Below are 13,763 nucleotides of genomic sequence, written 5' to 3' on the forward strand. Positions count from 1 at the left end.
TCCAGCACCTCCCACCACTGTGGCTGACAACTCCATGGCCCTCCCGGTGCCCGTGGTGGCTGGGAGCTGTGGGGTCCCCCAGCTACCCACAGCAGCTCAGAACTGTGGGGGCCCCTATCCTCTGTGGCAGCTGGGAATTTGGGGACCAGTGGCTGGGAGCTCTGAGGTCTCCCTGCTTCCCGTGGTGGCCAGGAGCTGCGGTGGGCTCCCCAGGAGTTGAGGGGCCTGCCTGGGAGCTCCAGCCCCGCTGCCCCGGGGCTGAAATGAAAAATGTCACAGAGGTCACGGAAATCACAGATTCCATGACCATCTTACGCTTACATTTACTACTTTGGCCTTGCTGTATTTTCTGTTATTGTCTTTCCCTGCCTCATTGAGCAATGGCCCTCTCCTGTCCTTGGTCTTCCTCTTGCTTCTCATGTATTTGTAAAATATTTTCTTGTTACCCTCTATGGCCCTAGCTAGTTTAATCTCAGTTTTTGCCCTGGCCTTTCTAATTCTCCCTACATGCTTGTGCTGTTTTTTTATATGTTCATTGTTTGTACTTTAATCTAGTTTCCACTTTTTGTATGACTCTTCTCTGAGTTTCAGGTTGTTGAAGATCTCCTGGTTAAGCCCGGGTGATCTCTTACTATACTGCCTACCTTTCCTATGCATTGGGTTAGTTTGCTCTTGTGCCCTTAATAATGCCTCTTTAAAAAACTGCCAAGTCTCCTGAACTCCCCCCACCCCTCCAGATTTGCTTCCCCCAGGAGCTTACGTCCCAATTATCTGAGTTTGCTAAAGTCTGCCTTCTTGAAGTCCACTGTCTTTATTCTGCTGTTTTCTCTCCTGCCATTCTATAGGATCATGAACTCTATCACCTCAGGATCACTTTCACCCAAGCTGCCTTCACCTTCAAGTTCTCAATTAGTTCCTCCCTGGTTGTCAGAATCAAATCTTGATCAGCCTCTCTCCTAGTTGCGTTGTTCACCTTCCGTAATAAAAAGTTTGCTGCAATGTACAAGTTTAAACTAAATTTAGTGGAATAAGCTATGCCAGTAGTTCTCAAACTTATTTAATCGCCAAAACCCTTCTTTGTGTCTGTAGTCGCTTATGCCCCCCTCTCCCCAAATACATATACCGCCACCTAGCTGTGAAGGCAGAGTGGAGAGCAGCAGCTACTGACCAAGCACCCAGCTCTGAAAACAGCCCCGCACCAGCAGCAGCACAGAAAGGGCCGGCTCCAGGGTTTTGGCTGCCCCAAGCAGCCAAAAAAAAAAAAAAAAGCCGCGATCGTGATCTGCAGCGGTAATTCGGCGGGAGGTCCTTCGCTCCGAGGCATAGTGAGGGACTGTCTGCCGAATTGCCGCCAAATACCTGGATGTGCCGTCCCTCTCCGGAGCGGCCGCCCCAAGCACCTGCTTGACAAGCTGGTGCCTGGAGCCGGCCCTGAGCACAGAAGTAAAGGTGGCAAAGTGATACTATAAACAGGGCTGGCTTTAGGCTGTTACCCTTCCCTTTATAGTTATGACAGGCCTGAACTAGAAATGAGCTCCGTTTCATATGTGTGGGTCCCTGCCACTCCCTGGGGGTGTGCTAGGGTGACCAGATGTCCCGATTTTATAGGGACAGTCCCGATTTTTGGGTCTTTTTCTTATATAGGATGCTATTACCTCCCACCCCCGTCCTGATTTTTCACACTTGCTATCTGGTCGCCCTAGGGTGTGCACATGTGTGGATCCCAGCTGCTCCCTGCTCCCCTCATTGAAGCAGGTGTGCAGGGTTACTGCCCTGGGAATGCAGGGCACCAGTGGACATGGGGCTGGCTGGAGGCAGGGTAGTAGCTGACTGGAGGTAGGGTCTGGCTGCAGGCAGGGCAAGGGGTGCAGGGTTGGCTGGAGACAGGGGTGTGTGGGGTGGGCTGGCTTGCTTCAGGAAGGACCGCAGGAAGGTGTGGCATGGGTTGGCAGGGCTGGAGACAGAGGAGTGCGGGACTGGCTGGCTTCAGGCAGGGGGGTGCGGCAGGGGTTGGCTGGAGACAGGGCAGGGGGTGCGGCAGGGGCTGGCTGTGGGCCGGGGCAGGGGGGCGGGGCTGGTGTGGGCAGGACAGGGGGTGCAGGGCTGGTGTGGGCAGGGCAGGGGGTGCAGGGCTGGCTGTGGGCAGGGACTGGTGTGGGCAGGGCAGGGGGTGCAGGGCTGGTGCGTGCAGGGGTGCAGTAGGGGCTGGCTGTGGGCAGGGGGTATGGGTACAGAGGGTACAGCTCACCCTGTAAGGTAAATGCCCCCTCCTCCTCCTCCTCCCTCCCACACGGGGTAGCAGCAGCCCGGGGCTCGGGGGCTATTTAAAGGGCCCGGGGCAGCAGAGGCAGCTGGAGCCCCTCGCTAGCTCAGGGCTCTGGGGGCTATTTAAAGGGCCCGGGGCTCCCCTGCTTCTACTGCCCTGGCCCTTTAAATAGCTGCGGGAGCCCTGGGGAAGCGGCTGGGCTCCCGTGGCTATTTAAAGGACCGGGGCGGAAGAGGCAGCTGGAGTCCCCTGCTACCCCAGGGCTCTGGGGTCCGGGGCTCCCCTGCTTCTACCGCCCCAGTTCTTTAAATAGCCGCGGGAACCCTGGGGAAGCGGTGGGGCTCCAGCGGCTATTTAAAGGGCCAGGGCGGTAGAAGCAAGGGGAGCCCAGGACTTTTTAAATAGCCCCCAGAGCCCCGCAGCCCTACCCCAGGGCTCCAACAGTGGGGCTCTAGTGGCAATTTAAAGGGCCTGGGGCTCCAGCCCCTGCGGGGAGCCCCAGGCCCTTTAAATTGCCCCCTGGGGAAGCTGGGCCACCCCGGTACGGCGCACCGGCTCTTGGGCGCGGGGCCCTCTTAGGGGTGGGGCCCGATTCAGGGGAATCGGTGGAATCAGCCTAAAGCCAGCCCTGATTGTAAATATCGCTGTTCACAGCAGACTTAGCGCCCTATTGCCACCCTGGAAAAACAAGGCCAACAGAGAGATGATCTCTTTGCAAACAGTCATTCAATTTAATCTTCAAATTTATTTAAAGTTTCATTTGTCAAACTTCAAAAAGTATTATGTAAAAGATCAAGCACGTTAACTTTGTCTTTCATGAGAAACTCTGGTTTCTCTTTTCAGGGAAGTGCAACGGTCTGTGTCATACAGGAGAGTTGAGGCTCAGCCCTTACACCAAGGAAAAATGCAAATCACATTTACTTATGCTTATCGATCATCAAATTCTTTAGTACCCAACACGTTTATCACACTTCCAGTATTTCTCCAAGGAGCCAGGATGCACTTGTTTTTAAGGTACGTTTAAGAGTCTAGTCCCGACTCCCTGCTATTTGAATGGATTGATTCAAAAGAGACAAGTTTAGAATATCAAAAGCAGATGCTTAAAGTTATGGTTCAAACCTCTTAGACTCCATCTACCCTTGGAGCTGGGGCAGTCATTCCCAGCTCACGTAGACATACTTGCACTAGTTCACATTAAACGAGCATGCTAAAACTAGTAGTATAGCTCACAGGCTCCACCCCGAGGCCCTGCCCCTGCTCTGCCCCTTCCCCCAAAGCCCCGCCCCATCCCCTAGGCCCCACCCTCATTCCATCCCCTCCCCTGAGGCTCCACCCTTGCACCACCTCTTCCTGCCCCCGTTCCGCCCTGATCAGCTGATCAGCCGAGCTGCCCCCAATCAGCTGTGTCTGCTGGGGCTGAGCACTCATTATTTTTTTTCCCCAGGGGTGTTCCAGCCCCGGAGCACTCACGGAGTTGGCACCTATTGGATAGCTGCTGTAGCACAGGAAGTGGTGAGCCAACAGCATGGGCCTAGCCACCCTGAAGCTATGTCTACACTACCACTTATGTCGGTATCACTTCTGTAGCTCAGGGATGTAAATAAATTGCACCAAGCTAAGTGCCAGTGTGGACAGCGCTATGTCAGTGGAGAGCGTCTTCCGCCAACATATCTACTGCTGTTCGTTGGGGGTGGATTAATTACATTGATGGGAGAGCAGCTGCACCGCTGTAAGCTCTCTAGTGTAGCCATAACCTTAGTACAAACCTGTCTGGACCCCCTGGGTACGCACTCAGGGTGACCATCTTGTGCTGCTGCTCACCGCGGCTCCACTACTATTTTTAGCATGCTTGCTCAATGAGAACTAGTGCAAGAATGCCTACTCAAGCTGGGATTCACACATCCACCTCCTAGCGTAGACATGGGCCAAGGCCTATTTGCTTGGGCTTATAAAGGAGAGCACGCATATAGCATTAGTTAAAACCTAAAATATGGTGACTTGATGGCTCACCAGAGAGTGTAGACACAGGAAGATAACCACCAGTTATTGTGTTGAAGAACACAAGGGAAAATACAAGCTTTGAAATGGAATCTCACCACTTTTTATCCTGTTAAGTGTGCAATGGGGGAAGAGTCCTTTCCCACCCGGCTGTCCGGGCAGCCGTCACACTGGGGATTCTGCACCTTCTTCTTGGGTTTAGTCAACTCTTGGTCTTGTGACCCTGGATGAGGGGAAAGTCTTTCCCATGCAGGGGTTCAGTAAGCTCTGGGGTCCCACATGGTGACCTCAGTTTTATGTGCCCTGATTTCAGACCTTGGTGTGGGGGGGAGGTGGGGAAAGAGAGGAAGAGACACAGTCTGATTTCTATTGGCTATTTGGCAGCTGAGCGCTCAGATTTCAGTTCTGTTTCTCTGCTGCTTCTGTCACTTTCCAGGAGATGATGTTGGTGTAGAACAAATTTCTTCACTCATTTTGGTATTGGAGGATTTTTATGTTTGGTTCATTTCAAGGACTGTATTTCACCATTAGCTCACATTAGTAATTGGAATTTCCCCCTTTTAAAGTAATTTCTTTTAATAATGCATAATTATGCCCTTGGTTATATTTTACAACATTCCTCCTTCCTTATGCAAGACAATTCCTATTACTTCTAAAGTGCAGCAAGTATTCACAGTGAAGACCAACAAATCTCTTATAATCTTCTAAATCTAATGGCCATGCTTCATACATTCTTTGTACATAAGGATTTCACATTATTTAGGCCTTGCAAAAGAACAAGAGACATTCTCCATATATAGAGAGATGTAGATCAGGCAAACAAGGCAAACAAATGTATAGTTTATATTTTGGGGTGCAAACACGTGATTTGGATTTCTTGAGACAACAGGCAGTTTACCTCATTTTACCTTCAATCTCACAAGTTATATCTTGTTGATTTGACTCACAGCTTCCCTCCTCATCACTCGGTCCACTCACAATGTGTAATGTGCCGCTTTGCATAGGAAAACAGGACATAACCTGGCTTGGTAACTTTTTGGACTGCTTGTTGGCTAGATTGGGAAGGAGAAAGAGGTTTTATCCATATGTAAATTATGAGATTCTTGCTTAGATGATTAACAATACTCACATTTAGTCATTTTAGTTTCTATTCTTGGGGGTAGAATTCTTGACTGTGCAGATCTGTGGGTCCTTAGACAAAATGTCTCACATGATATGAAACATTTTCTACTTGTCTTTATTTTCTAGGTGGAGCCTATTTGTAATCAACAGAGGCATCCACTTTTCTGATTTTTGAGGGCCAGGAGGAGTGAATAGTTATTAATCATTGAAAGCGTATCTGTTCCCCATACCGCTCCCAGATGGTAAACAGAGTGAAGCCAGGCCTGCAAACCCCTGAGGTGAAGTCTTGAAGCTGAACAAGTCCGAACAGTATTAACCGTGTACTCACAGTGCGCCCTTCTGATCACAAACCTTAGATATTTCCTCTAGCTTGGAGGTCCAGCTGTGTGAAAATACGCATTCTACAAATCAAGGGCTGCACACCTGTCTCCAAGTTCCAGGAAAGGGAAAACTGAAGAAAGGGAACAATCCTGAATTTCAGTTTCTTGAGGAACTTGTTCAAGTTCCTCAAGTCCAGAACCCACCTCTTTCTAGAGAATCAGGAACTAACAAAAATAAAATAATTTCTCTCTGTGTTAAGAACTTCCTCCATAGTTCCCAAGTCTGGAAGAGACAGCATCTCCTGAAGTAAAGCAGCCTTGTGAGTTAGGTCCCTGAATAGGGACAGCAAAGGTGGTGGGAGTAAGGAAGGGAATTGAACTGGATGATATATCCACCTTTCATAGTGCTGAGAACCCATTTATCTGATGTTATATTGGCCCAAGCACTGCGAAAAAGGGACAGATGGTTCCCAAAAGGAGGTATTGTGTCTTGAAGAATTGTCATGGCTGGTACGCTGTCCTCGATAAAAACCTCAGCATGACTGCTTTGTTGATGTAGATGTCTGGTGAGAGGATTCCACGGCCAATGAAGTTGAAGACCAGTGTCTCAGGGGTTTACACCTATGCTTACAAGAGTTTTGGAGTATAGGCTGATAGTATGAAGATCTGAATTGTGACTAAGGTTTGAACTGCTTTCTCTTTGGTGTGGAAGTATAAACCCCCCAGGAGTCTTTCGATGTGTGCATAGCATTGTGGGTCTTTTCAGATGACAATTTTGATCCTTCAGAAGGCAAGTTCTCAGTCATGCTTTGCAGCTCTTTTGGGATCCCCAAGGCCTGATGCCATGAGGAGGAACTCAGATATTGCTGTGGCTGATTAACATGAAGCAGTGTCTGAGAAGTCTATGGCTGCTTGAAGAGTTGTTCTTGTAGAAAGATGACTCTCAGCCACTATAGCCATACATTGATCTTTGTACTCCTCTGGCAGCTTATCTGCCAACAGAAATGCATGTCCCATTAATAAATATATTAATATTGATAATATGTGACCCTCATTTGTAGGCTCCCAAAAGCCTTCCTGCCCTATAGGTCAATTCTTTTATGGGCCTTGTCTTTTGGGGTAGACTTGGACTGAGATTGTCTTGACTGCCTTTTAGCTGCTGTGACTTTCTGAAGAAGGATGAGTAAAACAAAAACAAAACCCTGCATTCCTGCTGAAGCACTTGATAGCACCTCTCAGCATGCTTAGCTACAGGAGGTATGGATGCTGGGGTCTACCAGAGTGTTCAAGAAGGGGGTCATTAATTGAAAGGGTGACTTTTCCTAGAGATGGAGCCTGCAAAATATCCAAACATTTATGCAGACTGTGTGGAATGACTTCTACCTCGATACTTAAAGATACAGCCACTCTCTGCATTAAATCTTGGAAAACCTTCAAATTCTCAGCTAGGTGAGGAGGACTCAGGGTAATAGCTTCATCTGGGGAAGATGGGGCTATACAAGGAGGTTGATCCATGACATCCTTCCTTCTATCCTGTCATTCAGTGACCTCTAGATGTGGCAATGGATCTTGAGGCAGATGGAGTGGCTCTTTCCTGATGAAGCAGTGATAGGTAATGGAGATTTGTTCCTTGAGTGAGAGGCTGATGGAGATCTAGTGCCTCTAGAACCAGCCCAGAGGGTCCAATATGGCCAAAATGAGCAGTCAGATCTCTGTACTGTTCATGGTGGTAGACACCAAGATGGAATGTCCTTAGACAGGCAATATTCCTGCCTAACACCACGGGTCCTTGCAGCATGTCATGTCTTCAATGAATAACAGAGTGAACAAAATGATCTGGCTGGTGAAGATGGTCTACTAACCCCCAAGTTCAAAGAAATGTAACGTTCCTCAGGGAAGGGTGGAGCAGTTCAGGGCCACCTGCGGGGCACAAAAGGTAGTTTGCCCAAGCCACCCCATTTGAGAGGAACCCCAAATGGAGTGGCTTTGCAATCTGGCAGTTGGGGTCGCAGCAGCACTCAGGTATGGCCTGGCTACCCCTCCATAGATGGAGGGGTGGACAGGCCAAACCTGAGTGTCGCTGCATCCTGCTTTAGCCACTTTAAATGTCATGGCTGTCTGCAAGGGAACCCATCAGCCTTGCAAGGCCTGTGAGTTCAACCAGGCTTTTCACTGGTGTCTGTCTCTGGTATGGGATAGGTTCCGTGGAAGTTTTAGGCCAGGGGAAGGATGAGAAGGTTTTTCACTCCTTGGGAGTACTTGCCATCCCACTATACTCAACGAACGAATCATTGTCACCACACACAGCACTAATTAAGGATGGACCTCATTTTAATCCAGAGATGGCTCCAACTCGACCACAAGCTATTGGGCTGGATGCAGAACTCATGGGTGGGATGCTGTAGCCTGGGTTATGCAGGAGGCCAGACTAGATCCTAACAGCCCTTCTGGCTTTAACATCTAGGAATCACTGAAACGCTGTCATGAGAACATAAAAATGGCCGTACTGGGTCAGACCAAAGGTCCATCTAGCCCAGTATCCTGTCTACCGACAGTGGCCAATACCAGGTGCCCCAGAGGGAGTGAACCTAACAGGTAATGATCAAGTGATCTCTCTCCTGCTGTCCATCACCAACCTCTGACAAACAGAGGCTAGGGTCACCATTCCTTACCCATCCTGGCTCATAGCCATTAATGGACTTAACCTCCATGAATTTATCCAGTTCTCTTTTAAACCCTGTTATAGTCCAAGCCTTCACAACCTCCTCAGGCAAGGAGTTCCACAAGTTGACTGTGTGCTGTGTGAAAAACTTCCTTTATTTGTTTTAAACCTGCTGCCCATTAATTTCATTTGGTGGCCCCTAGTTCTTATATTATGGGAACAAGTAAATAACTTTTCCTTATTCATTTTCTCCACATCATTCATGATTTTATATACCTCTATCATATCCCCCCTTAGTCTCCTCTTTTCCAAGCTGAAGAGTCCTAGCCTCTTTAATCTCTCCTCATATGGGACCCGTTCCAAACCCCTAATCATTTTAGTTGCCCTTCTCTGAACCTTTTCTAGTGCCAGTATATCTTTTTTGAGATGAGGAGACAAGTCATGAATTAAATCAAATTCTAGCAGGAAATTTAGAATTAAGATTCCCCCAGCCTTTTAATTCTGTCTCTTCTGCCTGCCTGTTGGCCACCTCTAGGCCAACAACACGTTACTCAGAGCCAACCTTCATGTGTTACAGAGTCCACTGTCCCCTCTTCGATCTACATGCTAATCCCACTCCCCAGGCACAAAACCAGCTGTATCAATATCTCATGCCTTGCGCTCCACAAAGCAGCTGGAGTCCTGACTCCTCCCCACAGCCCATGCTGCTCTGGCCTAGACATCACAACATTTCACATCATGCCCTCCGCATAGGCTCACACTCTCCTCCTTGCCCCCCAGAGGTAGCTGCACTTCAGCTGTGAGTGACATGCTTTGAGCAGCACTCTGCGCTCCTCCGGACAATGGGGCTAAAGAGAGGTGAGCTGATTATTTAACTAATACGATTTCTTGGACACAGGCCAGTGGGGCTTGGGCCAGAGCTACAGTTGTTGACTGAGTTTCTGCCTGCATTCTACGGAATTGAGGCTGGCTGATAGAGGGAATTGACCGGACATGGTGAAGATAACACCTGCCTTCTCCGGTCAGGGGTTTTGTCCACCTTCAGTGAAGCAAGTTCATAACGTCGCGTTCTTATGAGACCTTTGACTACTCCTGGATATCCAGGTCGCTTGCAGCAGCAGCTGTTCAACAGCTAGGAAGCCTGCTCCTCTCTGATATGGGGAGCACACCAATAATCCAGGTCTTTTTCTCTTCCAGATTAAATCCAGGCAACGTGCTCTCTCTAGGGCTACACTGGAAGACCACCCTGAGCTTTCAGCTGACATAGGTAGGGCCCTACCAAATTCATGGCCATGAAAAATGCATTATAGACCATGAAATCTGATATCCCCCATGGAATCTGGCTAGTGTAGGGGAGGGGCCGGGCTCCAGATACTAGTCCCGGACAGGCTGGGGAGGAATGTCCCGGACAGGCTGCAGGAAACTCCGCGGCTGCTGGCTGGAAGCCCAGCTCTGAAGGCAGTTCTGCCGCCAGCAGCAGCAGAGAAGTGGGGGTGGTAATACCTTGACCCCCTACAATAGCCTTGCAACCCTCCTAGGGCCCCCTTTTGGGTTGGGATCCCCAGTTACAACACTGTGAAGTTTCAGATTTAAATATCTGAAATAATGAAATTTACGATTTTTAAGATCCTATGACCATGAAATTGACCAATGTGGACCCTGAATTTGGTAGGACCCTACACTTAGGATGTGGTTGCCTGCTCCTGCTAATCTGTAGCAGCCATTTCAATGGCTTCTCTCGCATGCTGGGCCTTCTACCGCTGGTACTATGTAGTATCTCACTGATGAGCAGCGTTATCCCGCAGTAAAACTTTTTAGGAATGGAAACTATGTCCAGAAATATGGTAACAGAACTCCCTGCTACTCTCTGGCTGCAGCCTGCGACTGCCCTGTGTTGGGCTCCTTTGTTTCTGCTCCCCAGCTGGCAGCAGGTCCCAGGAACCAAAGACTGCCTGCAGTGTGTGCAGAAGGTGTGGCATCTCTAATGCATCTCTCCACCACAATTGAGTTCCTGGGGACGGTCATCCTCCCTCTCATCTGGCCAGCGCAAGGACAAAGGCAAAGCAGCTCTGACCTCCTCTATGCTGGAGCAGGTGGGGGCCCCCGGAACCTGCTACAGCAGCTTTGAGGAGTGCAGTGTCTTGTGCCCCTGTTGTGATGGGCCATAGCAACAGCACAGAAGTCCTGAGGCATAAGAATACCCTGGCCAATCCTGTGCCCATCCTAGAACATATAATGGGGTTGGCTGCAAGGAAGAGAGTGTGGGGCAGAGCAGGCAGAACTGAGCCTGTGGCTCCCATAGAGGGTCTCTTGTACCAAGCAACAAAGAGTCCTGTGGCACCTTAAAGACTAACAGATGTATTGGAGCATAAGCTTTCGTGGGTGAAAACCCACTTCGTCAGATGCATGTTGCGTCTGACGAAGTGGGTTTTCACCCACGAAAGCTTATGCTCCAATACATCTGAATTCTTTAAGGTGCCACAGGACTCTTTGTTGCTTTTTACAGATCCAGACTAACACGGCTACCCCTCTGATCTTGTACCAAGAGAATTCCCAGATAGACCTTATGGCCCTTTTGTACTGGTAGCATGGGGTGAATTTCTGGATCACTTCAGGGAAGAAGTCAGCAGGCAGCCCTGCTCGGTGGCTGGTGCTTCTCTCAGCCCTGCCCATTCTCCAGCTGAAAGACCCTACAATAAATATCACCCACGGAGCAGAAACACCTCCATTAAACCTTGCCAAAAAATGTTTTTCAAGCATCCCAGGCCAGGTCTTCCCAATCCCCGGAGCAGAGACAGGAAGTGTTTGCTGCTGCTGAGTTCCTGCCCAAACATTCCCCCCGATGCCATCTCCTTGATGGCATTCTCATTACTATTTTATGACACTACCTTAATTATTACACATATTTCGGTAACTGGTTGATTAGCATTAGAGGGGTTAATTATTACTTATTGTATTTGTTTTGACAGCCATTGGTTAAAATTCTTAGCTATTTATGACTATTTTCCCCATGTTTTTATTATTCATTCCAAGAGCAGCAGTTGAGAGAGACCGACCCAAGTTAGCCAGCAGGGGTTAAGGCACTCACGTGGCACATGGGAGAAGTAGTGTCTTGCATTCATGTTTTGAGCAGAAATTGCATGCTGGACTGTGGTAGTTTTGTCGGAACGGATATAGTCCTAGGAATGGGTTCACTTTCGACAAATTGGCATTTTCAGCTAAACAGGTTTTTTTCTGGAAAATTCCTGACTAGAGTTAGTAAGCCGGGCCCAAGCAAACACTACAAGTTTCAGTATGGCCAAACATAAATGTTTACATCAAGCAACAAGGACTGCAGGCCTTGCTTACAGAATAGGTGGAAGGTCTCTACTCAGCAACTCTGGAAAGGACTGCGGAGTGGGTGTCACAGATCCACTCATTGCTAGGGGCGCCTCCTCCTGGCCACTCTGGGATTAGCTCCTTCCAGGTGCTGCACCTTCCTCTGGCAGTCTTTCCACCAGTCATCCTCTCTCTCACCCTGTAGCCCCTCTCACTCCAAGAGCTGCAGCTTCCTCTTCATGACTTGGCCGTCCAGCCAGCTTACTATGGTCCTCCCTTTCCCAGCTATCAAAGTCTTTCAGGGCAAACTGTCCCAGGCTCTCCTCTGCCTGGTCTCTGCCACTTCTCCCCTGGCTGGTCGGAGAACCCAGGCCTGCCCTCTGCTCTGGGGTCCAGCTCAGGGACCGTCTGATCAGCAGCCACTATCCTATGCCTTACTGTTTTTCCCCTGAGCCTGTCATGCCCTCCCCCCAGCTTTACCAGCCCAGACTCACCCGTCCCAGCGAATAACTGTCCACTACCCTCCATAGTCCCAGCACACCTCCCTTCACCAGGGAGTCACAGCCAACTCCTTCCCTGCAGCCCCTGGCTGCTCTCAGCTCCTGGGCTATGTATAGGTCCCTCCTGGTCCCATCCAGTTAAGCCTCATCTCTAATTAGCCCTTGCTCCCTGGCTCCTCCTCCAGGTGCAGCCTAGATGCTTAATTGGTCCACCTGGCCACCTTAACCCCTTCAGGCCCTGTGTGGGGTGAATACCCATCACAGAGATCCTGGGGGGTGATCAGCTGAACCTGAGCTCCCAGTGTGACACTGAGTTAGAAAAACCTGAAGGGTGGTTGGGGCCCCTCCCTTTTGCATGCCCTTGGGACCCTGCAGCAACCTGGTGGGGCAGAGAGTGGCTCTGGTGCATGCTGCTCTCCAGAAGCTCAGGGGGTGCAGCAGTGGTAGGTATGTCTGGGGGGTAACAGGAGCAGCAGGTCAGAATAGTTGCTGCAGCAGATGAGTGTCAGACTCCAGAGTCCTCCTGAGCCAGGGAGGAGCAGCAGCTGAGGAAGGGAGAGTCCCCTCCAGGCTGGCCATTGAGGGATCCGAGAGCTCAGCACAGTTTCAGTCCAACACTTGTGTGCTGTCTGGGTGTTAGGCTGTGCCCCTCACCAGGGTATTGGGGCACACTAGTATCATGTGTGCATGCAATTTCCATTGTGGGTGGAGCTTGTGTCGCAGGTGGAGCCTGGGAGAACCTCACCACCTTTTTTTTTTTTTTTTTGTAATTAGACCCTTGCTCCCAGCCCTCTGCTCAGTCCACTAGTCCTATGCCCCTCCCCGAAGCACAGCAGGGACAGGAGCTCTGGGGAACTCACTTGATCCTGCAGTGGGCTGCTTAAGGCCCATAAAATCCAGACCAGATTCCAGGACTGTACAGAGTCTGCACAATGATCCGGACACATCAGTGGCTTTTAATAATTACATAATCTGTCCCCACCACACACACACACACACACACACACACACACACAAACTAGCAATCCTGGCTGAGGCCAACAGAACAAAACAAAAATGAGGAGGTTCCATTTCAAGCCATTTTGGAGCAATGATGAGCCAAAGCACAGCCAGGAAACTTCAAAACATGAACATTTTGTGAACCCTAAATTCCATCCGGGACTTTGACCAATCGGCCTTAAACTTTCCAACAAAATTCTACCCTAGCATCAGCTCCTGCGCATGAACCGTCCAATGGCCAGGTTAGTTTTCAAGAAGTTAGAGTGGTGGCTGTCCAAACAGGGTTCATAATAGCAAACAACTTGCCTCTTTAGCTATGGGGAGACTAGCATTCCTCCAGAGTAAAGTTTGGAAAGTACTAGCTCTGCCAGACATGCTGGAGCCTGCCAAATCTAGCTGATGTCCTGTTGAAACATGAACATGATGGTACCTCATCAAGGCTCTCTGCAAAACAGCTCTTCCTCTCATGAGTATCCCCTTTCCTAGCATTGTTTTGGAGGTGACCCCAGACTTCTGAGTATATGCACAACGTGCATTGTGACCAGGATTCATCACCAATTTGGTCCGCTGGCTGGATC

Source organism: Malaclemys terrapin, chromosome 10 (genome assembly GCF_027887155.1).
Source record: "Malaclemys terrapin pileata isolate rMalTer1 chromosome 10, rMalTer1.hap1, whole genome shotgun sequence".
NCBI lineage: Eukaryota > Metazoa > Chordata > Testudines > Emydidae > Malaclemys > Malaclemys terrapin.